Below are 11,318 nucleotides of genomic sequence, written 5' to 3' on the forward strand. Positions count from 1 at the left end.
TGGAGCTAGCTGAGTATGGACTGAGACCACCACAAACTGTGAGCTGAATAAACCTTTCCTTCATTAATTTTGGGCATTGGGCATTTTGTCTCAGCAAGGAGAGAAAAGTAACCAAGACAACCTGCAACCAATGAACCTCCTGCCACAGTTGTAATGTGTCTTCATTTTTGTATTGACTGTTTCAGGGGCCTAGCCTGGCTGACCTCCTATAATATTTTTACCTAACTCAGCTGTCAGTAATAGGATGTTTTAACACCAGGGACTTACTGTATTAATAAAAAGAAAAACTGAAAAATAATTTTTAAAAAAGTAGAATCAGAATGTAAACAATCCTCTAAGTAGGTAGGTCTGTGACATCTTATTTGCCTCTGCTGAGATAAATACTGAATTTTTACCTGATGTGACCCAGCTATAGTGTAGACTATTTCTTGGCTGGTTTGTCTGAGTGCTTGTATGATTTCAGTGTGATTTCAGATAATTGAATATAAATTTTATATGTAATTATGAAAATTACTTATGGGAGTCAACTAATTTTCCAGCTACTGAATTCTTTCTGAACTAATGACTATTTTAGTTTTCCTGCTAGATTTAACTCTCCCATGCATTTGAAACATTTCAGATCCCACATTTAATGCTTAGATACTGCATTGAATTCTGTCCCCTCAAAGGATATGGCCAAGTCTTTAGCCAGTTACCAGTAAAAATGTTCTCATTTGGAAGCAGTTTTTGTAGATGTAGTCACGTTTAAAATGTCATATTTGATTAGGGTGGACCTAAATCCAATATGATTAGCATCCTTCTAAGGAGGGAGAGATTTGGGTTCACAGAGAAGAAATCTGACAGAAAAAGCGCTGGGGGTGTCAGCTGCAAGCCAAGGAAAGCTGGGGATTGCTGAGAGCCACCATAGTTAGGAAGAGGCTGACAGGACCCTTCCCTAACATCTTTGGAGGGAATGAGACACTGTTAACAATTTGATTTCAAACTTATAGACAACAGAACTGTGCAAGAATACATTTCTTCTTCCTTCAGCCACTTACTTTGGCATTACTTTGCAGCAGCCCTGGACACTAATATAAAAGACAGGAGAAAAAAGTAACAATCATGAGGTCACCCAGGAGTAACAGCTATTATGCAGAAATCCCAAACAGACTGGTGCTTGGCGGGTAGTGACAATAACACATAACATGGAGAGAAGCCACTCATTTTAACGAGCATCCAGAGATATGTTCACAGACCTCGCCCTGAATGCATGCTGTGAAGGAAGGATTTGAAAGAAACTAAGGTTTTATTCCTAACCATGCATCTCTCACCTTGCTCAGATTAACTCAGGATGCAGCCCAGAAAACTGATCTAGTATGCATAACTGGCCTTCAAGGATCTACACATGATAACCTGTAAAATAAGATACAGGAAAGGTCTAAGGGGAGAATGTGATCTGATGGTTTGTGGAATTAGGAGATATTCAGGGCTCTTCTGTAGCTGGGATTTGCATAGACAGCCTGATGTTTGCTGTGGAGATAAGAAGAAAGAGTTGGTGGCCTTTTAAGCCTTCTGTCCATTTGAATTGGTTAGACCTAGAAGATGGTAGCATACGATGGGTGACAATGCCTTGGAGAGAAAGGAGAACTTTCGTAGACACAGAAGTGGTGGGGAGCCATGCCTGGAGGGAAGTGTGGTCCTGGTATTTATTTATGACATTATTACACTCAGGGAAGACTGTATTATGCAATTCACTGGGATAAATGTGAGGGATTTGAGGGTGTCTATACGGTACTTGGAGACATGGTGTCACTTTCTATATTGTGATATAGTTTAATGCATTATGCAACATTATTAAATGCCTATAAAAATCTTGAATTAGTGATTATAACTCATTAATCTAGAAACTTGAGTTTTCACCCAAGAAAATGTAAATTTTAAAATATCAGTTATATTCTTAAGTAGCTGTATGAAAAGTTTCAATAAGACAGTTACTGTGGAGAATTATTGGTTAGGTAAGCAGGTATAACACTGTTTTAGACATTTTTACAGCCATGAGGATTTTCACTGCAGGGCTGGGAATATAGCTCAGTGGCACAACCTTGCCTGGCAAGTGTGATTCCCAGTATCAAATAAGAAAAAAGAAAACCGTTTCACTGGAAAATGTAATGTTGAAAGCTTTGTGACAATGGAGATAAATTTCAAATCCAACTTTTTCTTATGAAGTATTTCAGTTCATCAACGAAGCTGCAGTGTCCAGAAAGTTCTCACTGTGGGAACAGACCCTGAGGTGCACACTAGCTTGCAGACGGAGAAGAGAACCTGATCAGCATTCCCAACTGACAGCTCCATCTGGATGGATTCTTTGAAGGACGCATACCTGCCTCCCGCTTCCAGATGTGGCAGTCCAGGACTGCAATTCCTCCCATGCTGAGTCGTGGTCTGGCTTTGTACATGGCTGGTCAAGTGGATTTTCCTTTGAGAAAAGGGCTCCTTGCCACATGAGGGCATCATAGCCACACCAGGTACTCTTGTGCTCACTGCTGTCACCCCTGTCAAGGACCGCTAATTAGCATGGACCACAAACATACACTGTTGGCATAGTCCATCTGTATGAACAACTATCATGGACCATTGGCAAGGATGCCTGTATAGACCACCAGTATGGTCTCACCTTTTGCTTTGTTCTGGTCATATCTGGTAAGGTATGGAAAGGGCTTTGCAGGGTCAGAAGAAATTTACTGGGAGTGTCTGGTGTCCTATGTCTAGGCCTTTCCTACCTTCCATGTGTCTGGGGAATGGGGGCTGTTTATATATCTGGAGCCCATTTGTGACAAGAGCCCAAGGTGCCTGTGAGAGAGCAGTTTGCCTTCAGCAATGCATTAAGTGATATTTATTTTCTACTAGAGATCCAATGAATTGTAAACACATTCCTCACAATTGTCATTCTCTTCCTCCATGGACTGCCATTAAATGATGAGCAGAAGGAGTTCACATTAAATCATTATAAAAGAGAGGGGCCAGGGATTTGTGATATTAGCAAAAAAGCATCAAAAAGACACTGGGGATCTTTTAACAACTAATTTTGGAATAGATTTAAGGAAATTACAAAGCACTCCATCAAAAGGAACAGAACAAGCTACTGAAAAATGACTTTGCCATTGATAGCTTTTTAAAAGCAATTGCCAGTGGTATCAATCCTGAGTGTTGCTGCTGCTGCACTTGGCTGTGACTTCCACAGTGACAGCTGCAGATAATGAGCTGTACACAGCGCCGTGCACAGAACTTTATTTGCATCATCTCACGGGGACATGCTTTAAATTTATATCTTTGTACAATGCTACTTAGATCATATTTTATGTTTTCATATTTAATTAATCATTTTCCATGAGGCTTGAATTTCTCTTCCTTAATGATAAAAACTAAGCTGCAAGATTATTGGAAGAGTTTAAGGACACATACAATTTAAGCAGAAACTATTAAACAGATATGTAGTGGAGACTCTGAAAATTACTCAAGTAATAGAACAAATATATTTAAGGAAAACTTTCTTGGAATGAAAACGACCTGAACGTACATATTAAAAAATCATTAGGCGCACCTAGAAAAATCAATGCAAAATAAACAATTCTGATATATAATCTCATAAAATGATTAGATTGTAAATAAAACAGAGTAAGAATCCAAGGAAGTTACCCAGAAATAAAATCTGATTTTAGAGACATCAGATTTTCAACAGTAACAATATCTGTCAAAAGAAGAGAGAACAGCATATTTAAGATACACAAAATAGGGGCTGGGGATTTAGCTCAGCGGCAAGCGCCTGCCTGGCAAGTGCAAGGTCGTGAGTTCGGTTCCCGGTACCGGAGAAAAACAAAAACAAAAACAAAAACAAACAAACAAAAAAAAAAGATACACAAAATAAAATGTGAGAGCACAAGTTTGTGCAAAATTGAATTGACTTTAAAAATAAATGCAACATAGCAATTAATATGAAAATGCAGGAACAGATAAATCTGAAATTCATTCTCCAATTTGCTTCAATCACTCAAAATAAAGAGGAAAATACCCATAAAGGACTAAAGTTAGCATTAAACACATATGTTTATGATTACTAAGTTTACTCTGTAGAGTTTAGATAAACATGACAGAAATAAGGACAGCAATGGAATAGGTAACAATTATATTTTGTTAAAAACTATTAAAATGGGTCAGAGATGAAAAAGGAAAAATGGCTCTTAAACATTGAAATCTGACTGAATCATGCTTATGATAAGAGAAACACAAATTAAATTATGCCCATTTGCCTTATAAATCCTTTTAAAATAAGACTTGTTGTAGTCAGTGTTTGCAAAAGAAACAATACAGTACATACAGGTCATGTAATTATAGGATTATTTTATAATAGTTACCCAAAGAGCCATATACAAATATAGTGCAGGAAATCTGTCCACATACACAAAGACCAAAGAATCCAGCTGAGGGCCTGGATCCCATGGCAATGTCCTGTACGAGTCCTGCTGAAGAGCTAGAGCCCATAACAATGCCCCCCATGAGTCCAGCTGGAGGCCAAGAGCCCATGAGATTGTCTCATGGAGGCCTATTTCAAGGATCTGTACTAGGAAGGCCCCAATATCAGTGGTGGAAGCTAGAAAGTCTGTGCCAGCAGAATGAAGGGTCTGTGCCAGCAGACTGAGGGATCTGCACTGGAGTCAGGAAGTGACATTCAAAGGAAACACCAGAGCTCCCCCCAAAAGTACCACATCCATCCTTAGCAGCAGCAAGACCTCAAGCTCCTCTGACAATGAGAACAGCCAGGTTCATATCAGGAAAGCCAGCATGACAAGCTTCTCCAGGAGACTGAACAGAGCACCATCTTCCCCTCCAGAGGCAGGAAGCATGCTCAAAGTAAGGACCAGAGCTCTCCCAAAATAAACCACAGCTATTCTCAGTAACAACAAGGTCCTGAGCTCTGCTGAGGTTAATAGCTGAGTCTATTAGGAAAGCCAGCACAACAAGCTCCTTAGGAAAAACAACAGCCTAGGAGAACCAACAGTCCCAACAGCTTCATTTCTTCTTCTCCGGTTCTCCTTTTTATGTTGTTGACAGCAATCCTCAGGTGGGCCTCCCACCCCCAGCACCATGGTGGTTCAGTTCAGCTGCGTGTTACAAGTTGACCACCAGTTATCAATCCACCACAAGACTATAAATAATCTGTCATAGATGACTGTCAAAAATGCATGATACTACAACTCCATCAGAATCTAGGCATTATACAACAAAATTCATACGTTACTCTTTGATCCTATGATCCAAATTGTAAGAAATCACCAGGAGTGGTGGCACATGCTTGTAATCCCAGCACTCAGGGGACTGAGGCAGGAGGATTGTTGTGAGTTCAGCACCAGCCTGGGCAACAAAGTGAGCTCAAGGCCAGCCTGAACTGCACAGCAAGACCTTGTCTCAAAAAGATAAATAAATAGATAAATAAATAAATAAAACCAAAACAATTCAAAGAAATCATTCTATGAATATTGTGCGTGCATAGATTTTTAGTGGCAGCACGGCTTGTATCTAGATGTCTCCCCAAAGCCTCATGCAGTTATAAGTAGGGAGTTTTGGAGGTAATTAGATTAGGGTGTGTGAATGTGGATAAGGGTGTGATAGTGGGATTAAGGGCACCCAACCCTGGGTATGTGTGACATGGCTCAATAGGTTCACAGACTGGATTAAATATAAGGGGACAGAACTAAGGCAGGTCTGCTGCTGCTGCTGCTGCTGCTGCTGCTGCTGTTATTTGCTGCTTCCTGCCTGACCTTCCACTGACTGCTTCTCCTCAGTGATGGCCCTCTACCATGCTGACAGGCCTTGGAGCCAGCTGACTACGGGTTTGAACCTTTACCAATGGTAAACTGAAGTAGCTCTTTCCCCATTTAACTTTTGGGTGTCGAGTATTTTGTTTAAGCAATGAAGAAAGTAACTAAGACAAAGCATTGTTTTACTCCCTGAGGGGACATGTATCTGACTCTTTATGCTTCCAAGATATGTGGTCAAGTGAAAAAATAAGGAGGGGGTGGGGCACAGAGTTTTAAATCTGTTGTAATCCCAACTACTCAGAAAGCTGAGACAGGAGGACTCTGGTTTAAGCCTAGCTTGGGCAACTTAGTAAGACTGTCTCGGAATAAACAGCAAAAGGGCCGAGGAAGTAGCTCACTGGAAAAGCATTTGCCTAGGATGAATGAATCACTGGGGTCAATGCCGTGCTGCAAAAGAATAAGACAAAACATAATACGGACATGTAAGACTGATCTATAGAATTGTTTTCATGGGACCTAGTGGCTTCCTGGATATAATAATAAAGATCATAATTGGATATTTGACTCATGGTATTTTTGATTAAAATGCAGACATTCTATTAAGTTAAATATGCATTTATATTTAATATTTGCAGCTGTATGTTGACCATTATCATAAATGCAAGAATACTTTTATTTTTTGATTGAGGGGCTCTGGGACATGGGAGCAAACAGCCCTTGATGGAAGCAAAAGGTTTGAGTCTAGGTTTTTAAAAAGTTAGCAGCTATGTATCCATTGGCAGGTTATTTAATCATTATGTGCCTCAGTTTCCCCATCTTTACAGTGTATCCCCATAATATCATTCAGTTAATGTGTGAAAATGGCTCGGGCAGGGGCTGGTATGTGATAAGCCCTGCGTAGAGATTCGCTTAGATAAAAGGGATGAAGATGAAGGTGATGATGATGAAGTGAAGGGAGACAATGAGAATGAGCATCATGAGAGTGACTGTTGCAGTGAGGATGGCAGCCGTGACGAGGGTGAGGGTGGTGAGTGTGATGAGGAAGAGGAAGGTGAGGATAAGGGTGAAGAGACTTCTCACCAGGGTTTTATTGGAGACAATGCATACTCAAACCTCTTCTGTAGATTCTGCAGGCCCCTGCACCAACCAACTATAACATACATTTATTTACATTTAGTTAGAGGTTTCTGTGTGTTTAAAAACTGGTCTAGGCAAAATTTATTTTCATAAAAGAAAATAAGGAGAAAATACTGGATATAATGTCCATTGTTTTCTTCAGTTAAAATATAAAATAGAAAACTTCATTTTAAAAAATTATTTTTCCTTCAGAAACATTTTAGTTTATACAAGATCACAATTAGGTCATAGGTGAAGTGGTGCTAACTCTTACACTCAGCAGCAATACTTGGTCAAGCTCACTTGGAACCCTTTAGGAAAGGGTTCCAGAGAAAGTTGACGTGTTGAATACTGTGGTGAGTGTGTGGCCTTGTTGTGACGACTGAAGCCTAAATGTTGTAAAAGAAACCTTTCTTTGCCCTACAGTTTCCTCAAGTTCTCAAAATAACCTTTTAATAATTACAATTTGTTGTCCTAATTGAAAAAAAATGTACATTTTTTCACATATAGGCAGATAAAGTCAGAGATATTAATATGGTCATGATACTTATTTGATAGATATTCTTCTTGAATAAGAATTTGTATGCAGTTATTTATAAATAATTTTGCTACTATCTTCTATATGTCAGGAGATGGTGAAGGTTCTGAGGATACAGATGTGAATAAACAGACACAAATCCCTGCCCTCATTGGGCTTCTATTCCAGTGGAGGAAAACAAGTAACAGTAACATGATCTCAGGAAGGTCATGTATACTAGTAAAAAAGACAACAGGTCTCCTTTATACAGATTTATTATGTTTCCAGTAAAATACCATTTGGTTTCAAATTACCAAAACCAAGAAAGGTAAAGAAGATCTTCATCCTGGTATGGCCAGCCCTTTGTATCTTTGGAGGATTGGTTTCAAGACCCCTGCAGCTTATACAAATCTGTAAATACTGTACTAAAATCCCTGAGGTAAAATAGCACAGTGTCTGCATGTCACTTATGCACATCCCCCAGTATGCTTTAAATAATCTTTATGATCTTGTACTACTTGACACAATGGATTATGTAGATAATTATATTGTGTTGCTTATGGAATAATAATCAGAGAATAAAGTTTGTATATCTTCAGTATAGGTCTTTTTTATTAATTAAATTTACTGGTACATTTAAATATACATAATGATCTCTTTCATTATAGGGACATCATACCTGTACATGGTTTATCTCAATTTTTCTTTTCCCCATTTCCTTATTCTCCCATCAATCCTTCTTCCCCTGCTTATTTACAAAAGCTTTGTTTCTATTTTTTCTTCTTTTCCCTTCCCTCATTTCTCCCTTCCCCCTTGGTAGTTTCCTTTCAAAGGAACTAAAAACATCATACCACAGTGATGAATGCACACCCACATTTATTAGGGGCACAGTTTGTAATAGCTAAATCTTGGAAACAGTCCAAATGCCCAAAAACCAAGGAATGGATAAAGATGTGGGCTTTTTAAATGCAGGTGTATATTTTTACAATATTTTTCATTTGTAGTTGGTAAAATCTGCGCAAGTAGGTATCAGAAAACACATGTGCATGGCAAAACAGATAAGACTATGTGCATTCAAAAGATGATTAAATATTCTTCTAAGACAGAGGACAGACTTTCACACATCATGCATTTGCTTTGCAGGTTCCTACCTTCCCAGTGGATCCCTTAGCAGTTCTAACAAACTAGGAACAAGAGCATGCCCTGTTGGCCGATTTTTTTCTCAGCTTGACTAATAACTGCAAGAACTGGGAGCTATTATGAAGGGAAAGCCAGGTGATTTTCCACATATGTGGCAGAATCCCCTTAATGTGTGACTCATTTATGAGATGTGATTGGAAATAAGGTAAATGTTTAATTTAAAAATAATTATTACAGTAAAATATATGTTACTATTAACCCCTCTCAAAGTCCTCTATGACCCTGAACACAATTATCCCATCATTCTTGCCACTTTCTGAAGAGGCTCTGCAAGTCCTCCTTTTTGAATGTCTTTAGTTGTACTGTTATGCTTTCCTCCATATCCTGAGTTGATTCAAAATGTTTACCTTTCATGGTTATTTTGAGCCAGAGTTGCATGGAACCAGATCTGATTAATAAAGTGAATGTAGATATGCTGTGATCTTTTTATGAGTCTGCCTTTCTATTAGATGGCCTTGGCAGCAGCATTTGCTGTAGTTTAGGTCATACTTCATAAAGACACTTATAAAAGAGAGCTTCCAGAGCTGCTTCAGAAGATGGCAAAAATAATGGGATAAGTGTGTTTGAACTGAGGGGTTATATGTGTCTTTTACTTTGATTCAAGCTTTACAATTCAAACATTCACTGTATATTTTGATCACACATCATATGTCTTTGTGTACAAGAGTGTAGTGCTGTCATGGTAAACATTTTCCTTTTAGTCACTTCTTACTGTACTTACAGGATGAAGTCAAGATATAGGTGATTCCCCCATGTGGATGTCTAATTTGAATCTTTTTTTTTTGTACCAGGAATCAAACTCAGGACCTTGTGCTTGCCAGGCAGGTGCTTACACCACTGAGCTATATCCCTGGCCCTGGAATCTTAATAAATATTAAATATATTTACATAGTTTGTACTTTGAAGGACACCTGGTTTGAAGGAAAGCTACTCAGAGAATGATGGGGATATCAGATGCAACGAGAAAGAGGGAGAGGAGTAGCCACAGAAGGCTCTACATACAGCACAGCCTGATTTGTCTGCCCTGTTCCTGGAACAAGGTCTCTCTGACGTGTAGAATAATCCAAAAAGAAGAGGGAAAGCTCAGAACTGTATAAGGAGAACAAAACACAGAAAATGCTGCACAGGTGACTGCTGTGTGAGGTCTTGGAGGTGCGACTGAAAAAGAATCCCAATTATTATAGTGGATGATGTAAATGCTATTTTTTCAATTGATACTCATTCATGTAACAAATCAATGAAGGTCCACAAAGCATTCCTAAGTCCATTTAACAATGAAGATTCTTATATTTCCACCAACCAGACTACATCAAAGAGAGACCGGTGAGTGCTAATAGACAACATTTACACAGCACTGTGCTCTGGAATGCAAATCTCACATGACTAACATCATTTGGTCAAACATGTTTCTTCAGTAAAGAAGAACTGGAAGTGTCACTGCCACGTTGAAGTCAAGGAAATCATGCTGAGAACTATACTGACAGTGTCCTCATTTCACATGGAGAGTAGATGAAGCCAGAACAGCCAGGAGAAAGTGAAAACACTACTGAAACTTTCTGAATCTTTGCAAAGTCAGTCTCTCCATTTGAAATAAAAATGCTGGCTCAGTTTCTTTAACAAATCCTCGGTTATAAGATGGTGTTTTATCATTGCTCAAGCACCAGCTTAGTATTAACTGAGATGAATACACATTTCCCAAGGAATGCCTGAAGGGGAGTTGGCAATGATTGCATAACCCAGGACCCAGTCTCTCCTGCAGGTGTTCAAGACTAGGTAGTTCCTGCTTCTCTGCCCTCAACTCTGCTTTGCCCTCTTCTGCTGGGCTGAGCCCTGGAGGACAGCAGACAAGACTTAAAGCCCAGATATACTTTCCAGATATTGTATTTCAGCTTCTGCACCTGTGAACTGGCCAAAAAAGAAATCACAAGGAAGAACGCAGCAAATATGAAATGGAATTATGTCAGTTACATGGTGGAAACTATGCTTGGCAATGACAAATGACACAAAAAATTGCAGTTTCTATTTGCTAATTGAGTCACATAGATGATCTCATTTATATCTCAGAACAAGTTGACGAGATAACTCACATTGTTTAACAGAAGAGGAATGTGAGGTTCAGATACACTCCTTTTTGTATCTTTCACTGCATTGCACTGTGTATACTGTCAGAGCTTCCCTTTGCCCATACAGACTGGTGTTCAGCTTTGTGTAAAACCTGTCCTGCTCTTGCAGGTATTGTACAGTGAATTCACAGACAGGAAGACCAAGTGGAGGAACAACCATGAAGAGATGTTTTTCTGGGCCAAGAAGCAGGATGGCATAAGCCTGTAATCTCAGCACTCCAGGAGGCTGAGGCACCAGCATTGCAAATTCAAGCCTATCCTGGGGATTTAGTTAATTAGAGAGTCCCCGTCTCAAAACAAAGAAGGACTGGAGATGTAGCTCAGTGTGAAGGCCTTGGTGGGCGGGGGGTCCATCTTCAGGACTGAAGAAAGAAAGAAAGAAAGAAAGAAAGAAAGAAAGAAAGAAAGAAAGGAAGGAAGAAAGGAAGGAAGAAAAAAGAATGAAAGAGAGATTTTTGCTCTCCTGACCTGTATGATGAGAGAGGATCAGGACCCCAGGGACCTGTATGATGAGAGAGGATCAGGACTGTCCAGGGAGGGCACAAACCCTGATGATCCTCATGCTTG

The sequence above is a fragment of the Chinchilla lanigera genome, unplaced genomic scaffold (assembly GCF_000276665.1).
Source record: "Chinchilla lanigera isolate Chin_1 unplaced genomic scaffold, ChiLan1.0 scaffold00001, whole genome shotgun sequence".
NCBI lineage: Eukaryota > Metazoa > Chordata > Mammalia > Rodentia > Chinchillidae > Chinchilla > Chinchilla lanigera.